Source organism: Cibotium barometz, chromosome 48 (assembly GCF_041138505.1).
Source record: "Cibotium barometz isolate CiBa-2024 chromosome 48, ASM4113850v1, whole genome shotgun sequence".
NCBI classification, from domain to species: domain Eukaryota; kingdom Viridiplantae; phylum Streptophyta; class Polypodiopsida; order Cyatheales; family Cibotiaceae; genus Cibotium; species Cibotium barometz.
Genome location: NC_141093.1, coordinates 22772012 through 22798460, shown reverse-complemented (window position 1 = coordinate 22798460; position 26449 = coordinate 22772012).

Below are 26449 nucleotides of genomic sequence, written 5' to 3'. Positions count from 1 at the left end.
TGATATAAAAATCATTTATGCATAAAATCAATTTTGATGAAAGTAACACTTTTATAATAAAAAAAATCCTTTTATGCATAAAAATCAATTTTGATGAAAGTAACACTTTTATAATGAAAATTTTCTTTTATGCATCATTTTATGCATAAAAATCAATTTTGATGAAAGTAACACTTTTATAATAAAAAAATTCTTTTATGCATCATTTTATGCATAAAAATCAATTTGATGAAAGTAACACTTTTATAATAAAAAATTCTTTTATGCATCATTTCATGCATAAAAATCAATTTTGATGAAAGTAACACTTTTATAATAAAAAATTCTATTATGCATCATTTTATGCATAAAAATCAATTTGATGAAAGTAACACTTTTATAATAAAAAAATTCTTTTATACATCATTTTATGCATAAAAATCAATTTTGATGAAAGTAACACTTTTATAATAAAAAAATTCTTATATGCATCATTTTATGCATAAAAATCAATTTGATGAAAGTAACACTTTCAAAATAAAAATATTTCCAATATGCATCTTTCTATGCATAGAAATTAATTCTTATGAAAATAACACTTTTAAAATAAAAATATTTCCAATATGCATCTTTCTATGCATAGAATGAAAATAACACTTTTAGAATACACAAACGGAGGGGATTACTCTTTTTGAATAACATAAAGATAAAACTTATTTCCACAAAATTTAAGAAAATTTTGCCATAACCTCCTTTGTATGGCTGACCATTTTTTAATTTTTACATTCTAAATCTACTTAGAATTTACCCCAAGACGAATTTAGCATTCTAATCTAATCAATTCTCATTTTTTTAAAGAGTAAACAATATGAAAAGTTTTACTCTATATATTGGATTACACATCTAGGATAAAGAAGGGCTGAATTCAATGAAGAGAAGGGGGAAGCCTTTCCATCAAGGCATAACATCCAATTTCAATTTAAAAGAAGTAAGAAATCAAAAAAACCATAGAATAGAATTTAAAAAAATAGAATTTCTAATTTACATGGAGTTTTGTGAGCTTTCCTTTGGCTTGAGGGATTGAGGGTTCTACTCTTGCTTGGATCAAGAATGGCCACCAATTCTTTGTAGAGGAAATAGTCAAAAACAAGTGAATTATCAAAGAATTCAATGTTTTTGGTCTGGGGAGGAGTAGAGGAACAATGCATAAAACACTATTAAGTTTCTACAAAGGGGAAGGCTTCTATTGATAGGAAAAAGTGAGCCTCCAACCAAGCAAATTGATTCTAGAATTTTCCAGATCAGTTTGGTCAATTTTTGACCATTTTGGGTCAGTTTAGCTTACTTTTTGGAGCTAGACTTGAATTAGGAGAGAGGAGAGATGAAATATCTCATGATTTGAGAGTTTAAAACTCCACCACACATGTGAAATAGGTGCCTCCTTCATGAGGGGGAATCCCCACTCTAAGGTGCCAAAAATTTATATTTTTAGTATTTCCTTTGGTCCTGAGTCCACTCTTCTTCTTATGTGAGTATTTACTCATTTTTGGGGGATTTCCTTTATTTATTCAATTTATCTCCTCCCTACATTTGGATTAATCTAATTGGCTCCTCAGAACCTTAATCTAAAATTTTCAGAAAATCTGGATCCTTAGGATAAGGCCTTTTGAACAGATTATAATTTATTTCTAATGCACCTTTTGAAATTCTTTTTGAACTTCTGTTTCGGGGGAATTTATTTTAATAAGAAGAGATATTTTTCCATCCAAAAATATCCAAAAACTGAATAACCTCTCTCTAGAATATTTTCTCTCTCTAAGCCAAAAATAGGTAGAAACAAGATCTTTTATTATTCTGAAGAGGGGATTGATTATAGGGGAAGATACTGGACATCTTGAGGGTTGGGGAGGAGTCTTACACATCCCATCACATTCATTTACATTCATATCCACATCACATCTTATCACATCCACTTTTAGTACCGTTTGCTACTTTTGATACTGATAGGACTTTTCTAAGTTTCTGCCAATTGCTTGGTCTAGTTAAAGGTACTTTTTCTTGATCCCATTGAATCTACGTGTTAGAGTGTTGTTGAAGGTTTAAAAAGGAAAAATAAACCTTATTATATTTGAATAGTAAAAACTCAAAAAGAGCATTTACATATTGTATTTTCATTCCTTAAGCTTCATTAATGAGAACTAATTCTAAACTTCTGTTTACTCATTGGATCCTCGATCCTCCAAGGGATTCCAGATTTTCTTTTTTTTAATAAGAATTATCCAAGTTTTTTTTATGGATATTTTCTCATTCTTTCTCAAATTTCTCAAGTAAGATATATTTAATATTCTTCTTTTTGAATAAAAGATTCATGGGATTTTCAGAAATCAATTCCACTCATATTTCTCAATAAAAATGATAATTCTCAAAATTTCACTTTTGATAAATACTCATAATTTCAATTTATGCCAAAAATTTCTCTTTTACCATTTAATTACTTGGATCTCAAATATCATGGAAATTCCTCTTTTTGCATAAAATAAATCTACCAAAAATTCATCTTCTTTTAATTAAATATTTATGCAAAAATACCAAAAAAAATTTCCCATGAATATGATGAAAATCATTCTTTTTGCATAGGATTTCCAATTCTAGAATATGATAGGAAGTCCTCTTTTAGCATTATACAAAAAAATAAGATATGTATTATTTTCTAAAAATTTTACCATAGCTTCGCTGCTATTATACTGTTAATTCTCAAATTTTTCTAAAAGAGTGAAAGCTTATTCATGAAAATATGATAATAGTTCTTCTTTTATGCTTAAAATCAAACTATGAATTTAAATCATAATTTTAACTATAATTATAAACATAACTATGATTATTCCACTAGAACAAGCTAATTTCAACATTCCTCTTTTCCCAAGTTGTTAGGATAATCTATTTTCCATTTAGAATGAATTAAAAGAGTTTTTAACTACTCATAAACAATCTAAAAGAAATAACCATTATTTTAATAGCATAAAATCATGAAAATATCATTTTCTTAATCTCTAGCTCATCAAGCCTAGAGTTTAGCGTTGGAATAAGAGATTATCTTTGAGAAACATTCTTTTGTTAAAGAATTAGCCATAGAGATGACTATTCTTTTTGAGAGAGAGAGATTTATCTAAAGAAAGCATTACAAATAAGCATAAAGATTAACTTTCTCTTAATTAAATATTAAGACTCTTAGGGAAAGCTTGATTTGAATTGAAAGAATCATTTTTGAAAGCTTCTCAAGCTTGAGAGGGGTTGAGAAGAAGAAAGACATTGAGATAATTTAAAAAAAACCATATAATCAATTTTACCTCCAAGTTTGGCTTGATTCTTTGTTAAAAGCAGTGAAGCCCCCGACCAATCAATTGGTCCACCAAGAGGAGAAGAGCAACTTCAAGAGTTGTTGGAGAGAGAGAGAAGCTCCAAGCTCCCAAGAGAGAGGAAAAAATAAGGGATAATAGAAATATGATTATTTTAATATAATACTGGCATGGTATAGCTCCAATATGAAAATACAAAGGAATGAGGGTTTATTTCTAGGTGAGGGAGGTTGCTAACCAAGTCCAATTGGGTTCTACAATTTTCCAGGTTCAGTTTGACTCACTTTGGACCAGTTTGGCTCCCTTATTTTTTTAGTTAGATCCAAGAGAGAGGAGAGATAAAAATATCACATTTTTTTGAATTAAAAAATCCTTCCACACATGTGAAAAAGGCGCCTACCTCAAAGGTCCCCCTTTCCTTACCAAGGTGTCAAAGGCGCCTACCGCAAAGGTCCCCCTTTCCTTACCAAGGTGTCAAAAATATATCATTACTCCAAAATATCTCATTTTTTTTAGTAATATCTCTTAGTTTTTAGCTAATAAACCTTGTACTCAGTCAAGTCTTCATCTTATGTGAGCATTTACTCATTTTTGGGTATTTTCTTTTATTCTTTGAATTTATCTCATTTCAACACTTGGATTAATCCAATTGGCCCATTGGAACCTTAATTGGACCATTAAAAAAAAAATTCTGAAAATATAGACCCTTAGGCTAAGGTCCCTTATACCATTTTCAATTAATTCCTAATGCACATTGGAAAGTTCATTTTGAACTTTTGTTTTAAGGGAATCCATTTTAGACACTAGGAGAATTTTTGTATCCAAAGATATCTCAATTTTGAATTACCTCTCTCTAGGCCGAAATAGGATAATACAAGATCTTTCTTCTATTTTCGAGAGGGGAATAATCATAAGAACAGAAGGGGAGGTTCTTACACCTTTACACCTCAAAAGCTGGAAGGAGGAATCTTACATCCTACCCCACTTTAAAAACGCGAGATGTTCTCATCTTGCAGGTGGAGTATAATCTCTTTCATCTTCTTCCTCTTCAATCACTTCCAGCATTACTGCCTTGGAAGTGGACAACCGATCTAGGAACAGCTCTCTCTGACTTCCCCTATTTTGAGGCGGAAGTCTTACATTACTTTTCATTGAAGCTGAGGGTTGGTTAAAGGGTCTACCTCTGGGATTTCCCTAATTTTGACGGAAAGGAACCTGATTGCTCTGGCAGGAAGGAGCTGGAGTCTGGAATCTTGGTCCCTGACTTCCCTGCCCCCCGATAACCTTGATGCAAAAGGAGTTAGGCAATCCATATTGCAATGTCCAAATCCTTGACAGTTATAGCATTTCAGTCCTTTGTTCAAGGGTGGAACTTCTAAAGTTGAATTCCAGGGTATTGATTTCCAAGAAAAGAACCTTTCTTCTATTCTGGAACTTTCCATATCCTGAGATTGAACTTGTTGTCTCTTAGGTGGTGGAAAGTTAGAATCACCTTTCGGAGCTAGAAATCTTTTGAAAGATGATGGTGTTGGCTTCGGCAGGACCCTGATAACAAAGGCCTTGGCGAAATCCTTTGTCATATGCACAGCTTCAGCCACCATAGAAACTAGCTTGGCATCATTAGGGAAAAAGGGAGCTCACTTTGGGGCCTTTTACGGTTTGGAAAAATAAGCTCTCAACCAATGAATAGAGGGCCAATGTAACGTTGAAAATTCACAAAAATAAGAGAAAATAGATAAAAGAAACAATATTTTATGTAGGTACAAGCGTGCTACATTAATGTGGAGATGGGTTTTTTATTCTCACAAGATCTTTGGACATGAAGATAGAATCTAGTCTGACATTTTCTCTGACAAGGGCCTTCCCGCTTCCACCTTCCTTTGAACTTTGAAATGTTGTGCTGCCTTTCCTTCGAAAGGTCTACCATTCTACACCACTGCCTCATTGTGTAGCAGCCTCTTCTTTTCCAAAACTACTCCCTTGATCCTGTTTGGCTTAGAGTAAGATGTTTCTTGTCAACTATCTGTCTGCCCACTTTCTCTTTCTTGAAACTTCACTTTGTTATCTTGTTTACATTACTTTGCTGTGGTTACAGATTCACAAGGTCTCCATGGTGAATAAAAACTATGGCCGTTCTTGTGGAAGACGCTCTGTGGATGATAATGCTATGAAGGCAGAATTATACCACACATCCTTACCCCGTCGACCTGCTTCTTCTATTTCTTCGATAGAGAATTCAAGTACAGTCAAAACGGTAGGAACTTGGGAAAGGTTTACTGTTTCAAAAGGAGCATGGGTGCTCATGCAACCTAGCAAAAGAAAGAGACCCCAGACAAAAAACATTTTCTTGGCATCATGGAAGGGAAGAGTACGAGATTTTAAAATCACCAGAGGGAAGATATCGGTGAAAGAAGTTTTGATTCAGCATGTGTACATGCATAAAGAACTTGTCTTGCGAGACTATCCAAATGATCTTCCACAACACAGGCCTAATTGTATATTTTTCTATTGTGGTTTTGTTCTTTATGAGGTGTATGGATTTTTAAGACAAAGCTTTCTTTCTTTGCTTATTGACAATCTTGTGTTATTTTATTTCAGATTTATACCCTTCATCGTATGAGACATGGCAAAACATCGATTGTATTCTGGGATTTATAGATGTTTTGCATGGATCGATAGGAGAATAACAACACCAAGGTCCATGTGCAACAGAGCTAGCTCAATCCGGTATATTTTTTACTGATCATTTTTATCAGTTGCTGGACAATGCAAACACACATGGTGTGTTAAGAAAACAAGACCTTCCGGCATGGAATTCAGTGGATTGGCCTCTCCCACATTTTAGTGTTACAGAGGCATATAGGGCCAAGCTTTTCAAAGAAGTACAAAAAGCTCTGAGGCCCAATATTGCCACAAGGATAATAAAAATTTCTTTATGCATGCCTCTCACAGTTTTTGTAGACCTGTTTAATACCTTTCCAGTGAAGGTTTCAAAAACAATGTTCACAGTTAAAGCAACAAGTCTGGCATGCATGCCACAATTTTTGGATAAAGGTTGGGATAAGAAGACATGTAGTTCAGTGTTTTGTGAGGTTGTCCAACCTTCTATGCAACTGAAGTACATGGTTGCATCACAAAATTTCATTTTTTCTTTTTATTATAAGCACAATCGAATGCTAGGTACAAAACTAGTCCTAATGGATCAAGATGAAGATTCTTTTGGTGCAGAAAATAAACTTCTTGATATTGATGTTGTTGAGAATGGTAATGTGCTAGTCAATATCTCATTAAGACAATGTTGCTCCCTAGCTCAATTGTGCAATGACATTCTATTTGAGACAGAAGGTTCTATTTCAAAGGACTTTTTATTTATCTACAACAATAAGAAGGTATACCATGTGACTTATCCTAGTCTCATTAAGCATTGCTATTAGTTTACTTTACCCTATTGTTTCATATTGCTTTTTTGCAGGTGCTCAAAAGAAGAGAGTTTTCAATAAAATGCAGACATTGAAAATTTAAAAATTGAGATAACACAGACTCCATAAACAAAGGTATTATATTCAATAAAGTAAAATTCTGTACAGAAGTGTTTAATTATATATGTAGAACATATTCTTGACAACAATTCTCTATTTATCTACAGGCTGATCTAGAGGCTGCTCTACATGGTCCAAGCTCACCGTATCATCTTTATTTGGAGAATCTATTCCCACCTCCCCTCTCCTCTCTCTCGCTAGCGCCAGCCCTCCTCTCCATGCTCTCCCAACGCCAGCCATGAAAGAAGTATTTATAAATTATATTACCTGCAATGTACCAATACCATTGGTATTCTCCTCATTCATATGATCATCCTTTGTTAGTTTCATATTGTCCTAACATGTAATATTATAATTATTAGAATGACTTTAAATTTACTAAAGTAGACACAAAACATTGAATTAAATAAAACTTTAGGGAGCATACCTCATCCACGGTTGAGAAGAAGGATTTCGATTGAGCTATTGTTTTCTTCATATTCTTCCGACTGGACTACTGTAATGACTTTAGATACCATCCCCAGCCCCCCTCGCACCCCCCTCTCCATGCTCTCACAGCGCCAGCCCACCCCCTCTCCTCTCTCTCGCCAGCCCCACCCCCCTCTCCTCTCTCTCGCCAGCCCCCCTCTCCCCTCTCTCTCGCGCCACCCCCCTCTCCATGCTCTCGCACCCCCCCTCTCTCTCGCCAGCCCCATTCCCCTCTCCATGCTCTCGCAGCCCCAGCCCACCCCCCTCCTCTCTCTCGCTAGCGCGACCCCCCTCGCCATGCTCTCGCAGCGCCAGCCCCAGCCCCAGCCCCCCTCTCCTCTCTCTCGCCAGCCCCGCCCCCCTCTCTCGTGCCACCCCCCTCTCCATGCTCTCGCACCCCCCCTCTCTCTCGCCAGTGCCACCCCACCCCCCTCTCCTCTCTCTCGCTAGCGCCACCCCCCCTCCATGCTCTAGCAGCCCCAACCCCCCTTGCACCCCCCCTCCATGCTCTCGCAGCCCTAGCCCCCCTCGTACCCCCCTCTCCATGCTCTCACAGCGCCAGCCCACCCCCCCTCTCCTCTCTCTCGCTAGCGCCACCCCCTTCGCCATGCTTTCGCAGCGCCAGCCCCAACCCCCCTCTCCTCTCTCTCGCCAGCCCCACCCCCCTCTCCCCTCTCTCTCGCGCCACCCCCCTCTCCATGCTCTCGCACCCCCCCTCTCCATGCTCTCGCAGCCCCCTCTCTCTCGCCAGCGCCACCCCAACCCCCTCTCCTCTCTCTCGCTAGCGCCACCCCCCTCTCCAAGCTCTCGTAGCGCCAGCCCCCCTCGCACCCCCCTCTCCATGCTCTCACAGCGCCAGCCCCCTCTCCATGCTCTTGCAGCGCCAGCCCCCCTCGCACCCCCCCTCTCCATGCTCTCGTAGCGCCAGCGCGCCAGCCCCAGCCCCAGCCCCCCTCTCCATGCTCTTGCGGCGCCAGTGCCAGCCCCCCTCTCCTCTCCTCTCTCGCCGTAGCGCAAGCCCAGCCGCCCCCTCGCCGTAGCGCCCCGCCCCCCCTCTCTCCCTCTGGAGCACCCGCCCAGCCGCTGCCGCCCTGAAATTTGAATTTTAAATTTCCTCCCTCTCTCCCTCTGCAGCGCTGTCGTGCCATGGCACGTCTATGGTGTGAAACCATGCATGTGAGGCCATCAAATACAAATCCAGATGCATGTGAGGCCATCAAATACAAATCCAGATGCATGAGTTAAGTGCCATGACGAGTCATTATATGATGCCATGTACATATGTTCATATTGTAAATGAGGTTCAATAAGACGAGCTGAGGCTGAGCCAGATCTAGGAGTTTTTGTATATGAGTGTGGTGGGTGATGGTTCTGCTGTTACTCAGAGCTCATGGGTAAGTCAGAAACATCCAGTTATATATGATGGTACGAGTGGCACGCCAAAGGGATAAGTTAATGATGTTAATGGCTTCCCATGTGCATAATGTGTAGTAGCTTCTTGATGGTATCGATGGGTCAAATTAGTGAATACCTCTTATGGAATGCAAACATGAGAACATGCCAATGCACAAAGGAATGCATTTATGAAGACATGGAAAAATATTTGAGTGAACAATTGGGGGATTCTATAAATCACATGGCCGATATGATGACATTATAAACTATGGAGGCATCAAGAGTAATGGAGATTCAATGGGCATTAGAGTGCCGAAGTCTTTATTGAATGCGGGGGAATAAAATTGGATGATCTACTTTGCATTGGAAACCTTGCCTTAATGCCAAGGTTAGGAGCATTACACACATATTAAAGGGGTGGCAGCATATGTGTATAAAAAGGGAAAATAAACGAGCGCAGCTTTTTTTTTGGGAAAATTCTGGATGTTAGGAAAAATATAAACGAGCGCAGCTTTTTTAAAAAGGGAATTCCGGATTATAAGCTGCAAAAGGTGGTGGAAGGCCGCATCTCTTGTGGGAAAAGGAGAAAATAACCAGAGTATAGGACGGCGCATATCAGAGGGAGGGGAACGTCTGCAGAAACGCGAACCAGAGTGATATCGACCAGAGATTTTCATTTCAAGGAGATACCTACTGTTCATAGCTTGTAGGTGCTAGAAATGAAGAGGGAAATGAGTACTACATGAAGAGATGATTTCGACTAATTCCATGTTTTCTCCATTGCATGGTCTGCGCTGATGCGACTGTTGCTTCACGCGTATTCTCCATCGCGTAGTCAGCTCTGAAGCGACTTATGAGATTAGCAAAAATAAAATCAAAGTGTAAATTCACTCGAAACGTTCAGATAAGTTTTTTTTTACTATTTCCTTTGATTTAGAAAAAGGCGAAAACTCATAAATCCTTAAAGGATTTGGAAAATGAGTAAAAAGCTTGGAGAACAAGTTAATGGTTTTGGAACTTGGTGTTTTGTGGGAAAAAGGTATCTAAAGCACATTTAAATCACGGGAAGTTGGTCTTGCTTCTGCTTGATTGAGTTTTGGAAATTATGAGCATGTTATAGCTATGCCGTATGCCATCTTTTGCTTGTGAGATGTTAGAATATTAAGGCAGGTTTTCAGGTGATAAAGAGCATCTTGAAATGATGGTTTTGATGGCACTGGATGTAAAGAATGTAAATGGTCACATGTATGTTGGAAAAAATTGAAGGTTATGTTATGCCTACATGTGATTGGTTCAAAGGATTTGGAGAAAGGAGTCAGTGAATAAAGGGATAAGCACTTGGTACGCAATTTTGTGCAATCATCAGGATGAATTCAAGGATGTATTGAGGTGAATCGACTCATGTATATGTCATTGAAAATGGAGATGTCCAATACTCCTTGGGAAATTTTGTGTGTGAGTTTCCTTGTTAGACTTGGTACCTACTCTCACAGCTAGAAGTCTCGTACTTTCCTGGCTATACCGCACACGTCACGACAGCGCCCCCCCTCTCCATTTGAAATTTGAATTTCAAATTTCTCCCAAATTCAAATTTGAATTTTAAATTTCTCCTCGCTCGGCGCTCGTGCCCCAATTTCGAATTTCCCCCCAACTACTTGCTCGGCGCCCGACTTTGAATTTCCATTTCAGCCCTGCGTTTCAAACAGGTTCTTTTCCTCCCGCAATCGACACGTCTGCGTTGGTTCCGACCTTTGTTTCCTATAAAACCATCATGCCCACACGCCATCAGAGACTTCAAGCATCCGTCACGTCTGTGCGACATCGGAGACTTTCGTGCATTCATCTGCGTTTCGTGTGTTCTCTCATCTAATTGAATACTTTACGCAACAAGTAAGTCCTTCTTTAATTGATTGTCTATATCAATATAAACGCTTACTTGATTGCACGCTAAGTGTGCCATTTGTCAATCGTTGCTCGTTCGTAGATTGTTTGCACTTCTGTTGTTGCTCTCTTTTGTATCTTCACATATGTCGAGAACCTGTAAAATTGATCTTTGTGCATAGTATATAATCTAAATGACAAGGGTTTCCTATATAAACATGGTATATGTGTCACATATCTGAGTGCACAACTTGGATATAGAGTCCACCTTAAGTTCCAGCCTCCCCCCATTCGCCCCCTACATAGAACTTATGTGTTAACGCTCGACCTAGATTTAGTCTTTGTTCTCCATGTTAGTGTACCCCGGCCTTAAGGCTCGAACTTGAGTTTGAGCCTTTGCTCTCCATGCTAGTGCACCCCGGCCTTAAGGCTCGAACTTGAGTTTGAGCCTTTGCTCCTTTGCTCTCCATGCTAGTGCACCCCGGCCTTAATGCTCAGACTTCAGATTGAGCCTTCGTTCTCCATGCTAGTGCATCCCGGCCTTAAGGCTCGAACTTGAGTTTGAGCCTTTGCTCTCCATGCTAGTGCACCTCGGTCTTAAGGCTCGAAGTTGAGTTTGAGCCTTTGCTCTCCATGCTAGTGCACCCCGGCCTTAAGGCTCGAACTTGAGTTTGAGCCTTTGCTCTCCATGCTAGTGCACCCCGGCCTTAAGGCTCGAACTTGAGTTTGAGCCTTTGCTCCTTTGCTCTCCATGCTAGTGCACCCCAGCCTTAATGCTCAAACTTCAGATTGAGCCTTCGTTCTCCATGCTAGTGCACCCCGGCCTTAAGGCTCGAACTTGAGTTTGAGCTTTTGCTCTCCATGCTAGTGCACCCCGGCCTTAAGGCTCGAACTTGAGTTTGAGCCTTTGCTCTCTATGCTAGCGCACCCCGGCCTTAAGGCTTGAATTGCAGATTGAGCCTTCGTTCTCCATGCTAGTGTACCCCGACCTTAAGGCTCGAACTTCAGTTGGAGCCTTTGCTCTCGATGCTAGTGTACACCAGCCTTAAGGCTCGAACTTCAGATTGAACCTCCCCTACATGGAACTTATGTGTTAAGGCTCATTCTCCATGCTTAACTTTACATGAAACTTGGCCTTAAGGCTCCAACTTGGGAGCCTTGCCTATCTATGCTAGCGTATCCCTAGCATCGAGTGCACAACTTGGATCTAGGCTCCAGCTTAAGTTCGAGTCTCTCCTACATAAAACTTGGCCTTAAGGCTCGAACTTGAGTTGGAGCCTTTGCTCTCGATGCTAGTGTACACTAGCCTTAAGGCTTGAACTTCAGATTGAACCTTCCCCTACATGGAGCTTATGTGTTAAGGCTCATTCTCCATGCTTAACTTTACATGGAACTTGGCCTTAAGGCTCCAACTTGAGTTGGAGCCTTGCCTATCTATGCTAGCGTATCCCTAGCATATGAGTGCACAACTTCTCTTGGATCTAGGCTCCAGCTTAAGTTCGAGCCTCTCCTACATAAAACTTGGCCTAAAGGCTCGAACTTGAGCTTGAGCCTTGTCTCTATATGCTGGTGTACCCCTATCATATGAGTGCACAACTTGGATCTAGGCTCTAGCTTAAGTTCAGATTTCCCCTATATGGAACTTCGCCTTAAGGCTCCAATATACTAGTGTACCCCTGGCATATGAGTGCACAACTTGGATCTAGACTCCAGCTTAAGTTCAAGCCTCCCATACATGGAACTTCGCCTTAAGGCTCAAACTTGAGTTTGAGCCTTGTCTCTCTATGCTAGCGTACCCCTAGCATATGAGTGAAGTTACATTGAATATCCTTTCTTTGTTAAAGTTTCTGTGTTTGATGGTCAACTGAAGGCTATGTGACATAAACAAACTTAATTCTTGGTGTGCATGTGTGTGTGTGTGTGTGTGTGCAGACAAATTTACATCCCACCAACATCATATATACTTGTTACAAATGTACAATAGTACATAAATCATATCGCATTATTCAAATGCTTGTTGAGAACATCCAATAATAAATCTTGCATATCGCACAATAAACATTGTATTGGATCTAATAAAGAATTGTCCCAAAATTGTGCATATTTCCCAAAATTCCTAAATTTGAGTTACATGTGAATTCTCTTAATTCTCTCTCTCTCTCTCTCTCTCTCTCTCTCTCTCTCTCTCTCTCTCTCTCTCTCTCTCTCTCTCTACCTTAGACCCACCCTTTCACGCTACCTAAAACTCTCCTAAACCCATAGATTAACCTCTTATGTGCGCAAGGAGCGCACTCAGGAGGTCAAAAGACGATGTGCTGATTTGATTTCAGATGCAAGTATGGATGCAGAGGCTCAATATGTTTTTGATACTCTGAAAGAGGACTTCCATCAATCTCGCCAGGATTGGAGCAAGCCTGTTCCTCAGGTTACTTATAAATTGCAGCTACCATCTCTGGTACAACTACTTAAGAAGCTTGCACAAACTGCGGTCATTATCTTTTTTTTGGGAAAGATACCATCTGCCAATGATGTTGCGCAATGGATTCAGTCTATCCTTGGTGGCTCTTTTGTGGAGGGGGTGTACTTTGCCTCCCGTGGGTTTTATGAAGTTCACCTCACCGATGCCTTGCACAAGCAGCGTATGCTTGAATTTTCTCCTTTATTTTATGGCAAGCAAATGGTACATGCTATGCCATGGTCCCCCAATAAGGACTATCAAAGTCTCATACGACATCATTGTCCTGTCTGGGTGGAGGTGGTTAATTTCCCAGACTATATGCGAGAAGAATTGCCAGGATTGGCCGCTGCACTGGGCCAAGTTATCTGCCCCCCTCGCCCTGCTGGGAATCGTAATAGATTTTGTTTTGTGGGACACAGATACCCCTACCCTCCTCTCCATTGCAGTCGAGGTTGAAGGTTTGTCAATGGGCCAAAAGTACTTTGAATTGAAATGGGGAATTTTTGCAGGTGCTTGTTTTTCATGCCATAAGTACGGGCATGTGGCCTCTGAATGCCCTACTGTCTTGCATCCCCCTCCAGCCACTGCTATACCTTCTCCCCTCGTTCAGCCCACTCATAAGCAAGAGACTATTGGGTCCAAGAATTTGGATAAAAATGCCTCCAAAGTTGGGAAAGTGGCTTCGCAAATGCTAGCCATAGCTAAAGGAAAGGACAAAGGTAAAGAGAAAGAGAAGGCCCCTGATAATGATGGTTTTTTACAGCCCAAGAGGGTGTTGAGGCAAAGACCCCTTCAATCTCGCCACCACTGGGATGCATCTACTCCTACTCCAGGCCAAGCCTCTACCTCAGCCACTCCCCTGGTTCTTCTCAATTGGGTTGGAGTTCTCAAAAAACGCATTCCTGTTTGTGAGTCTGAGGAAGGGCTATCCTTTGACCCAGGGAAGGAAAGGCTGTAGCCCATGATGGCTGATGCTTAAGCACTCTTTGGTTGTAGATTCTTGGTCTCCTCCTTTGTATATATCCTCATGCTTGACAAACTCCATTGTGTCACTCTTAATGTACAGGGCCTCTGCAGTCCTTCTAAGTGGAGGCTAGTGTGGAATTATGTTTTAACCAGGCCGCCGGACATTCTCTGTTTGCAAGAACATAACCAACATTCTATGGCTGGCCAGGCTGGCTATTTTGGGGGCTATGATATCCACTATGCAGGTACTAAGCATTTCTCGGGTCTTTGCATATTGGTCAGACATGAACTGCAGCCCCAGCTTGCCTTCAATGATTGTGATGGCAGATGGATGGTGATTCAATGTGATGTCAATGGTGATATTTGGGAATTTGCCTCTATTTATGCCTCGCAAACTTCTGCTTCTAGAGCTTCCATGTGGCATGCCATTGCTTCTTACCCATGGCGATCTTGTGCTCTTCTTGGCGGAGACTTTAATAACTCTCCCATGCCATCAGACAACACTACTCATAGATCTCATATGATCCCTTCTGAAAAGCGATCATGGGAGGAGTTACTTACCACGACACATGCACAAGATTTATGGACAGCCATGCACACTGGAATAGTGGGCTACACCTATCATCATAATGCCTTTACTAACTACTGGGCTTGCTTGGATAGATGGTATTTACTGCATGCTCAACAATATACAGATTTCAGTCTTCATATTGAGGTTGATCACTCTCTTGGTCTCTCTGACCATGCTCCTTTATTGCTGAATATTCAGTTTGGTCAGCCCTGGGATGACATGCCTTTACATTCCATTCGGATGAAACATATCAATAAAGGATACCTGCAGCATGCACAATTTCAACAATTGATCCGATATGCCATAATTCCTCTTACAGCCCATGTCCATTATGATTGTAATTTTGCATGGCAACGCCTTGTGGTGGACAGGCTTCAGTATGCTAATATGGGAGTAATTTCATGCCTGACTAGAGAGCTAAAGTTCAGCATGCCAAAGCAGTAGTTCAGTCCTTGACTGCACATTCCCAATTGCAGCCCCTCTCCTCTCAACAAATGGACACTCTCTCTCAGTCAACAGCTCTCTTGCACGCTAATGACCGACGAAAATTGGCCAAGTGGCAGGTTCTGGCAAGGATGACTCAATTCATGGATAAAGGCTGCTCTTCAAAATCTTTCTTTCAAGGGTTACATGCTTCCAAGAGGAAGACCTCTTGCCTCAGAGTCCGTAAACTGGATGGTGAATGGACTCGATCTTTCTCAGAGCTCCAACATGAATGCTTTTCTTATTTTCAAAAACTGTTTGCACCCTTGCTACCACTTCTTTGCACGAATTACAAGCTCGGGATACTCTTTTACAGCATGTTCTTCCCATTCTCAACCCACAGGAAGCTCTCAAACTTGATATGCCTTTCACTGATGTGGAGCTTGATGATGTCCCATCTCAGCACTGGTAAGGCACCAGGGTATGATGGCCTCACGGTGGAATTTTTCTTACACTTTTGGGAAGACCTTAAAGGTGTTATCCGGCAAATGATTAATGAGGCTTGGCATACAGGAGTACTCCCCCAATCATGGAAGCATGGCATAGTTAAACTCATCCCCAAGTGGAATTTGTGTGGCATCTCATGGATTGGAGGCCCATCACATTGATGCCTGTTGTAAGTGCTTTATGAGGGTCTGCATCCCTTGCAATATGGCTTTGTTCCTAGGCGGCAGATCCATGATAATATTGGCAATGCTCTCATGGCTATTGAATATGCAAAATATTCTGACCAAGATGTTTTTATTATGCAAGTGGACTTTGCTAAAGCTTTTGACACGGTCAACTGGGATTTTATCTCACAGACAATGGCTCAGATGGGATTCGGGCCAAAAATGGCTAATGTCATCTACTGCTTGTATGCTGACTCTACAGCCCAATGCATCCTTGGCAATCATCTTTCTCAGTCTTGGTCTTTGGGTTGTTCGGTCAAACAAGGGTGTCCACTCAGTGCCCTCTTATATTGCATTGCCACTCTCCCACTTCTCAGATACTTGGATCATCTTACCGCGCAGGACCTTCTCATTGGTCTTCAGATTCGTGGAGCCCCTCCCTTTATGGCTCAGGCATATGCAGATGACTCCTTCTTTATGTAGCATAATTCTCCATAGCAGTTGAAGACTCTTATGGACACTCTCTCTATATATGGCATGGCTGCTGGCCTGCATGTCAATTTTGACAAATCCAGCCTCATACCTTTGCATTTATATGATTGGCATGTTCTTTTATGGCCCCGACACATTATGCAACCCTATGATGTGGTCCGCCATCTTGGTTACCCTATTGGCTGGTACATCACTAGGAAACAACAGTTAAAGTGGATTTTTGACAAACTTCATGCCAAGCTCCACTACTGGAAGCTCTCCACCTAGCCACTCCATATTAGGCTCCGGATTGTCCAGTCGATTATCATGGCCTATGTTCAGTACTATTTGCCTTTGATACATTGGACCTCTCAGGACACTTCTGCTTTCATGTCTTAGGCTATGGAGCTGTTATGGAAAACAAAGTCTTCTGCGCTAAAGCTTTAAGACTTATGCGGATGGCAAAAGTTTGTTCCCTGAGGATGCATGGCGGATTGAATGTGCTGAATATTGTGCATCATGTCTTGGCAAGGAAAATTCCTCTCCTACTCACCTTTTTTCGTCAGACGCAGCCATGGACTCATATGCTTGCAACCATGTGCACGGCCTTACGCACTTCTGCACATGGTGCATGGATCACTGATCACTGGGAGGTCATTTTGGGAAGATTTGTAGGTTCTATCCCGGGCTGCCCTTTTGCCACTTCACTTATTTGCGATTAGAAACAGGTCCTTTCGCATGCTCATTGGGCACCCTTCCTTTTGTCTCATGCCAATTCCCTTCGGCAGGAAAGCATTTACTGGAGTGTTGTTTTTGATTCTCCATTGGCCCTGCAAGAGCCGATTCGGGCATACAATCTCAGCAAATTGGGGATTAGGTGTATAAATGATGTTGTTGATGCTACTGGTCAAATGCTTTCCTTCCCACAGGCTATGGCTTCCTATCCACTAGCCATGCATCACAGGTCCATTTGGAGGAAAATTGCTGACTTGCTGCAGCCTTTTCTTCCCATCCCTCCTTTATCTAACAGGGACAAATTACAAGATTGGCAGTTACACCCGGTGGGCTCAAATTCTCGTCCTGTTATTCTTTCTGACCTAACGGTTCCTCCAGCCATCACCATGGATTCATTCACATGCTAATTCTCTTCGGCATATGACAAAATCACTTACTTGGTGGTGAAAGAATCTTTGCAATTTATGGAGGAGTAAATTGCCTCTCAAGCAAAAGCTTTTCCTATGGCCTTGTCTTACAGGTTCCTTATCTGTGGGAGTCACTCTTGCTAAACGAAGGATTGCATCTGCTTCTTGTCTTCGATGCATGGCCCCTTCTGAAACGGTGCCTCATTTGTTTTGGACATGCTCTAGCACTAAGGCCTTCATCCGCAAAATTTCCATGTTACTTCGCCTTCGTTTCCCTAACTCTTTTTTTGGGAAACACTTTTGGCTTTTTGGCAGACTCCCTACAACCACGGTCCATTCTCAAAAAACACATTCCTGTTTGTGAGTCTAAGGAAGGGCTATCCTTTGACCCAGGGAAGGAAGGGCTGCAGCCCATGATGGTTGATGCTTAAGCACTCTTTGGTTGTATATTCTTGGTCTCCTCCTTTGTATATATCCTCATGCTTGACAAACTCCATTGTGTCACTCTTAATGTACAGGGCCTCTGCAATCCTTCTAAGTGGAGGCTAGTGTGGAATTATGTTTTAACTAGGCAGCCGGACATTCTCTGTTTGCAAGAACATAACCAACATTCTATGGCTGGCCAGGCTGGCTATTTTGGGGGCTATGATATCCACTATGCAGGTACTAAGCATTTCTCGGGTCTTTGCATATTGGTCAGACACGAACTGCAGCCCCAGCTTGCCTTCAATGATTGTGATGGCAGATGGATGGTGATTCAATGTGATGTCAATGGTGATATTTGGGAATTTGCCTCTGTTTATGCCTCGCAAACTTCTACTTCCAGAGCTTCCATGTGGCATGCCATTGCTGTCACGTGCACACCATTCATGTGTACAGTGACATGGCATTATTTTATGGCATGGCATCTTCAAGCATTTAATCAGGATTTATCAGGCATTTTATGGACATTTAAATGAATGTTTTCAACATGTACCACATGGTATGGGTTGGATTCAGCATTGTAGCATCATATTAACCATCTAGACAAAAGCATTGGGGCTTGTGGAGGCAGCCGACAGCATTCAAGTCAGCCGACCAGCCTTTAAAGCATTTATGGCATTTAAATGGTAGTCGTGAGCATATTCAGAGCTGGCCGATTGTAGCCAAGCTGGCCGACCAGCACCAATTCCCCATATATAAAGAAACACATCATTTCAGCATAGACATCTGGATCTCTTCAGCGTTTTCCTTCCTAGGAGCAAAGGGGGATACAGTTCAGCATCCAACAGTGTGTTCCTTCAGCATTTCTACACCAAGAGGGCTGGGAACAGCAGCGCATCCACGCATCAGCATATTCAACCATCTTCTCAACTCCTACATAGAGGGATACCAGCATACAAGTGGTGGAACTCAGCATTGGAGTCAGGACAGCCATCTTTCAGCCATCCTTCATCATTATTCAGCATGTTTCCCTCTCTTCCAGGGGTAGACATCATCTACGTCAGATAGATCCCTTTGGATCTCATTGTAACCGCATTCATCATCTAATATAGCTGCATTGCATTGACACATATTTGTCTATCTCTTAAACATCATTAAGTGTAGTTTAGTTAGACTAAGGTTGTGATTACTACGGTCAAAGCCTCACATGTCACATTGGTATCAGAGCGTTATAGGGTAACCAGCCTTAGATCATGTTCATTCCATCATGCATTAAGTCAGACTCGCTTCCGCATAGTTAAACCCAGTTCTCAAAATTTTGCAGGCCACCCTTAGGGATTTTCCCTTAGGTATGCATTAGTAACCCATCATTGCACAGCATATAGGGTTGCACATGGTTTGCATAGCAGATATCTTAGCAGTCATCTTAGCAGTCCATCTTGCATCTGCAAGCCATACATGTTTGCCCATGAAATCTATGGGGGAAAGAATGACATCCATCATCATAGGAGGACATAAGTTTTGGGCTTCAACTGGTAGCAGCAGAGGGTTTCTCTTCCACAGAAGACGGAAGTTTGCTCCAACATCGCCTCAAGATGTTCAGAACTTCGTCGACTTTGCCTGCGAGCTTCGCCTCTCCCCCTCCCCGCTGCTTCTCGCCGTTGCGCCCCCCTCTCCCCCCCGCAAGTCCCCCGCTTCTCCTCCGTCCTCTCCCCCGCCTCCTTCAGTGCGCCCCTCCCTGCCATCTCTCCCCCGCCTTCTGCCTCGCATTCTCCCCCGCCATCGCTCCCCCGCCTCCTTCCTCATTTCCTCCCCCACCTTCTTTCCCCCCTGCCTTCTCCTCCTCCGCCTCCTTCCACGCTGCCTCCCCCGCCATTCCCCCCCTCGCTTGCTTCCTTCCCCCGACATCTCTTCCCCCGCCTCTCTACCCCCCTCGCCTCCCTGTCCTCCGCCTCTCTTCTCTCCCCCGCCTCCTCTCCCCCCTCCGCCTTCTCCTCCGCTGCGCATCTCTTCCCCTCCGCCTTCTCCCTATCTTCCCCTTCCGTCTCGCCCCTCCCCTCACCGTTAGTTCCCCCCCGCCTCAGCTCCCCCCTCCCCCCCCGCCGCCCCGCCCCCGCTATCCTGTAGCCCTCCGCCTCTCCTTTTTCCTCGCAGGGCTGTGTCCCTCCCGTTGTGGTGACCCCGGTTTCTGGCCTTTTCCCGCTGGAGGACTCCATGGAAGCCGCTCCGACTACCCCTGTCGATTTCGGTCTCCGTCTGGAGTTCAGAGCTGAAGATCTTGAGTTGTTTGTTTCCACAGTATCCGCTCTTGAGGCCTCCTCCTTGGTCTGCAAGACAGTGGGTAGCCGTCCGCCGATGCGGAGAGATCTTCGCGACCTTCTGCAAGGCAGCCTTGTTGGCGTGCCCGCCAAGATCATCAGCGTAGATTTTTTGGGACGTGGCTACTACCAGGTGGATTTCGAGTCCCCCCAGGCAGCTCAGATGGTGCTGGCTCGGAGCCCCATTGGCCTCCGCTCATCTCGGGTGTTCCTGGCGCGATGGACTCATGGTTTCGACCCCGCTTCTGACCCGCTAGCAGGCGCGATAGGTTTCCCCATCACTATCTGCTTTCCTGGACTCCGTAGGGAGTACTTGCCCCTCTTGTCATCCATTGGCAAGGCATTCGGGCAGGTGGTGGAGACGCCTCAGACAGCGGCTTCAGTGATTGCTCGGGCAGCAGGACTCCCGGCCATTCGTGTTGTGGTTCCGTTCACCGGAGTCCCTCCCGAAGACAATCCTCCTCCCTTGTCTTTCTGGAGGACATCTGATACAGCGCGTGGAGTATTCGGGCCTCCCAGGCCAGTGTTACACATGTCGGGAGATGGGCCATCTCGCACGCACCTGTCCCCGCAAGGGGGTTTATCCTTCACGCTATGCCGCCTCTGGACCCCCTGCATGAGACCCGAGGGGTGGCCATCCACCTCAGAGACCGGACATCCCTGGCTCGCCACAGCAGGCGCCATCATCTGACGAGCAGGCCCCGGCAGAGGATGCCACGCAGACCCAGGAGAATGGCGGATGGCAGGAGGTTCGCCGACGGAAACGCCCGGCCCGCAGGAACCGTCGTGCAGACGCCAGCAGGCAACACAGGCTGGCGGACAGGCGACTCCGGCTGGCGTACAGGCACCTACCCGCACTTATGCTCCAGTCAGGGGTAGGCGGCCAGCAGGTCCCACCCCGATGGACGAGGATTCAGACTCAGTGCCCGTTGAGGCCGCTGGTGGAGCCTCCCACGTGGAGACCCCGCTCCCGCCTCCCCCTGCGGGGGGCCCCGCCCCATCCTTGGAGCAGATTCCTGAGGATCTCGGGCCGCACCCTGCGACCCCCGGCTCCCCTTCTCCTCACCCGAAGAGCACTCCTTCCACCCCCCCTCTCCCCCCCCAGCCCCCCCCCTCCCGTCTCCCCCGGCGGCCCCCCCTGACACCTATCCTCTGGCAGATGCCTCTCCATCCTCTCCTCGCTCTCCCCCCTCCTCACCGCCGCGAGCCCCCATCCCTCCCTCGGTCTCTCCAGGATACTTCGCCAGACCACCCACTGCCCCGGGACAGCGCAGCTGGGTAGGCCAGAGCTCGGTCCAGCAGCTGTTCCACCACCACTCTGGGCCGGTGGAGATGGCGATCCTAGCTTCGCCCGCCACCCACAGAGTTCTCTCCAGCCTCCCCTGGGGGGCCCCCGCGAGTGATGGGGCTACCAGTGGACTACGATTTTTTCAGGTGCCTCCAGCTGGATGCTGGCCCGTTCGAGACACTGGTCGCGCCCTTACGAGTTTGCATGGTGTGCCATCCCTCTCGTTCTCCTTCAGTGGTGAGCAGCATGGTGGCCTTCTCCTTTCCTCTCAGTGTTGCCCCAGACACAGCATGGGATTGCAACTCTGTAGAGGAAGTTTTGCATGATCAGATACTGGAGTTTTCTCACCACTTCAGTGACTTGGGGCTCACGGACCTATCTTGCAGACACGATTACACTCAGCCCGCATGAGCTTGTTTGGTATAGGAGATTGGCGGGCGGATCCGGTCCACACCTCAGTTGAGGCGGTGCTACTGATTCTCCTCCATGCCGCCCCGAGGGTGCATCCTACCTTTAGATACATATATGCAGAGGATTGGTCTCACGCCTATGCCCTGGACAGGGCGAAGGCGGAGTGGGGCTAGACACAGAGACAGGTCACCCTCTTTTTGGAGAGACTCCGCACCCGGACAGACAGTGACTATTCTCCCTCCAAGCCGGCGCCCAAGACTCACAGAGTGGAGGGCAGATCATCCGGGCCGGCTGAGAGGGGTGAGCCAGTGGTGGCTGCTTCACTTGCCATAGCATATCCATGAAGATCCTCTCATGGAACATCCAGGGTCTCGGTGGACATCGCTGCTACATTGGTCGGGGCAGACTTCGCCAGGAGATCCAAAGGGCTCTCGTTGGAGGACCCATAGATATCCTCTTCATCCAGGAGCACCACCTTTTTACCGGGCGTACCCGCACCTGCGGGAAGATCTTGCCAGGCAGGAGTCACACTTTTTGGTCACCGGCATATGGCCCCCAGTGGAGTATGCATCTCAGTCATCAGCGAGCAGCTTCTATCCGAGGTTGTGGACTCTGGCACTCTGGTCCAGGGTCGAGCGCAGTGGATCATCCTTCGGGTTGGGGAAGACCGCATTGGCTTCCTCAACTTCTACGCCCCTAATGGGGCTACCCGGGAGAGCCGAGTTCTGGAGCACCATTAGGCAGTCCCTCCCCTTGGCAGACCATTGGTGCCTAGGAGGGGATTGCAACATGCTGGAGGATGCAGAGGACAGGATGGGGGGCAGCCAGGAGACCATTCATGGGCCGGAGCTCGCTGCCTGGGAGGAACTAGTGCTGCGGGTGAGAGGCCAGGATCCATGGACTCTCCCGGAGTTTGGCAGGTTGCAGGGGAGTCTATCTTTCTCGCGCTCGGATAGACGGGCCACAGGAGTTAACCTTTCCCGCATCGACAGGTTTTACATTGATGAGTGGGCTTGTGATAGAGGTGGCACTGTGGGCATACTTGCAGGCTCCTCGTTTTCAGACCACTTTCCAGTGCTTCTCCAGATCGAGGACCCTACGAGAGGAGAGCGGGGCGAGAGCGTCTGGATTCCAGATTGTCTCATAGAGGAGCCCGAGATTGCGATCAGAGTTGAGCAGGTCTGGCAAGAGCTGCAGTTCAGGAGAGGATCGGCAGCCAACGATCTTGCCAGTGGCTTGCAGGAGATCAGTCGGATGCTCAGACAGGCTGCCTTGGACCGTCTGGAGGCCTTCAGAGAGCAGGAGAGGAGCCTACGGAGGAGTCTAGCGTCCCTCCAGAGACTCCAGGAGAGGGATCCTACGAGCCCTTGGATCTCAGAGCAGATGGAGTCAGCTCGCACTGAGATCAGATCCATCGAGGAGAGGAGGGTGGAGTTTCGATTCCATGCTCGGGCTTCTTTTTGGACACAGGCTGGAGACAGAGTGACTCGAGATTTCTTTGAGGCGACAGGGCCTCGCTTCAGACGAGAGGGTCTCAGGCGTCTTTGGCAGGCTGATGGCCAGGTTGTGGTGGATCCCCCCAGGGTTCGGGCGATAGCCACAGATTTTTACAGGGATCTTCTCTCTGCTGAGCCAGCAGATGACAGGGTGAGAGAGGCTCCGGAGGCAGTCTGGAGCTTCACGAGACCGGTTGTGCCGGCCCATTTGCAGCACTCCCTTCTCTCTCCCTTCTCGGATACAGAACTGGAGGAGGCTCTTCAGGCATTACCTCGGGGCAAATGCCCAGGAGAGGACGGTCTCTCAGTGGCTTTCTTCCAGAGGTACTGGGGCCTCTTACATAGGGGCTTCAGATTGGCATTCGAGGAGATTATGGAGTCCGGAGTCATGCCGGACAGCATGGCAGAGGGGTTGATTCACCTGATCCCCAAAGAGGGAGGAGACAGACTGGAGATTAGACAGTGGAGACCGATCACCTTGCTAGGCACGGCCTACAAGGTCCTAGCTAAGGCGATCAGCAAGCGGCTTCAGCCTCACCTTCCGGACATCATCCACTCCACGCAGACAGGCTTCATCCAGGATAGGAGCATTCTGGATAACATTTTCTCTTTCTGGGAGGCTACGGCTTTGGCTAGATTTCGGCAAGAGGATCTGACAGTGCTCCTTCTCGACTTTGAGAAGGCATATGATCGGGTGGACTGGGCCTTCTTGGAAGGCACTATGGAGAGGATGGGCTTCCCCCCTCAGTGGATCCGCGGGGTCTCTGCACTCTACACATCGGCTCATAGCCAGGTGCTGATACAGGGCGTGCACGGAGAGAGGTTCTAGTTCTCGCGCTCGGTGCGGCAGGGGTGCCCCTTGGCGCCCTTCCTTTGTCTTTTTGTGGCGGAGGCCATGAGCACTTTTTTGACGGCACAGGATACAGGTTTGCGGGGCCTCCAGCTTCCCATCCGCACCTCGGAGGAGCTCCTAGACTCAGAGTTTGCGGATGACACTGCTGTCTATCTTCAGGGAGGTGAGGAGAACCTCCGCCGCTTCGCCTCAGCCATGGACAGGTTTTGCAGAGCTTCGGGCGCTTTGATCAACTGGCACAAGTCGTGTGGGTTGTGGGTCAGTTCTATGCCCCCCCCGACTTGGAGGCCAGTTGATGGTTTTCAGTGGCTGCCCCCCGGCACTACAGTGCGTTATCTGGGATGCTATGTGGGCATTGACATATCTCCGGAGCAGCAGATAGCCCCCCTTCTTCTGAGCATTCGGAAGAAGCTTCTGTATTGGAGTACCGCTCGTCTATCTCTGGCTAGCCGAGTAGTTGTGGCCAACCAGGTTCTGCTTGCTACCATGTGGTACATCACTTCTTGCTGGGCCTTCTCTCGGGCGTGCATTGGCCAGGTGCAGAGGCTCATCAGGAACTTTCTTTGGTCTGGTGGCGAGACGGGCGGCCCGCCAGGGCCAAGGTGGCATGGGCTGTGATCACTCATCAGCCGAGGGAGAGAGGCGGCCTGGGCATTGTTGATCCTATTTGCCAAAGCCGAGCTTTGCTTGGCAAGTTGGTAGTTTGTGGCCTCCTGCCAGGCGGCGCTGAGCCGTGGAAGGAGTTTCTTGTTTCCAGGATGCTCAGCCGCACTCCTTCTCTTAGCGGCCCCTGGACCCCCAGCATCAGGTGGATCTTTACAGAGCAGCGATCCAGAGGAGTGGGCCTTGGCTTCGAGGAGCGTTTTGCAGCTAGCCTTCTGAGGGCCTGGGCGCATCTGAGGCCGTCACTCTTCCAGACTCCCCCGGGCATCGATGAGGAGCGCCTGAGGCAGCCATTGATCTGGAACCCCTTGATTCGACTTCCCAGTGGCCATATGGTTGGATCGCAGTCTCACGTGTCATGGGGCCCGTTGAGCTCCAGCCCAGCCCAGTCCCTAGACGACTGGACATGTTTTCAGCAACAGCTGCCTCTAGAGGCTCAGGAGAGGAGACTCAGTGGGATGAGGGGCAGAGAGTTGATGAGACAGGACATTGAGGCGGCCATCCCCCGGGAGTGGCGGACCCCAGTACAGGACCCTCCACCTCCACAGTGGATGGGTGTCTTTACTCGGCATGAGATCCTTCTAGCGGTCTGCGGCACAGCAGAGAGAGTCGCCCCACTCACTTTCGAGGTGGGAGAGGGTGGCCAGCTTCAGAGGACACGACTAGATCTGGATGGGCTCCAGGGTTGTATTCTTCAGAGGGTGCGGGTGGTCGGCTTTCATCAGAGACAGTGGCATGTAGACCCCTCACCGGCATCGATAGGGGAGGACTGTTCTTGGAGATTATGGGCTTGGGACAGCAGGCCTCTTATTCTCCTTCAGTGGGATCCAGGTGAGTGGTTTTGGCGAGATCCCTACTCGGCCCCTACCAGCCCAGGCATCCCTTTTTTTCAGTACACAGCGAGGCTGGGGCGGCGGATTCAAAGGCACAGGATAGCGAGCACCCCGGCGGCGGCCGAGCATTGGCGGCGACAGGGGCTCTCCCCTGCCTTTCTTAGGGACTTCTAGCAGCACCTTTGGGCCAGCTTCCGGCCCCGGAAGGTGACGCTTTTCCTCTGGCTCAAAGCGCATAGAGGACTGGCTGTGGGGGCTTGGCTAGCTTTTGGCAGACACCCAGCGTCCTGCCCTCGGTGCGGCCATGCACAGGAGTTGCAGCGGCACTGCTTATGGGATTGCCCACAGGCACAGCAGGTCTGGCAGCGCGCTCTCAGGATGATTTTTGTAGGCTCACCAGGTGAGATGCTAGTGACGTGGGGTGCAGTGGCTTGGGCCACGGACAGCGGCCCAGCCCTTGGTTATGAGGACATCCCTGGCAGTGTGACCATCCAGGTCTCTGACAGGGCGATGGCGATGGTTCTGACGCCAGACTTCTCTTCGGCAGCCCCTCAGGAGGGGGTCGGGCACAGATGGGAGATGATCAGCAGCATGACGGCTTGGCACATATGGAGAGCCCGATGCAGGGAGGCCATTGACCGCCAGGCGACTCCACCGGCGGAGGTCATACAGGCCCTCTGGGTGGACATCATTCACACCTTGAGAGGACACTGGTGGGGGAAACTCCAGGGGGAAACTCCAGGGCGACTCGGATCGCATGAGAGGGCACTGCAAGGCTTTCCTCCGCACTTGGCAGCCTGGCCCTTTCCTCACCGCGAGGGGCGAGGATGTCACTTGGCACTAT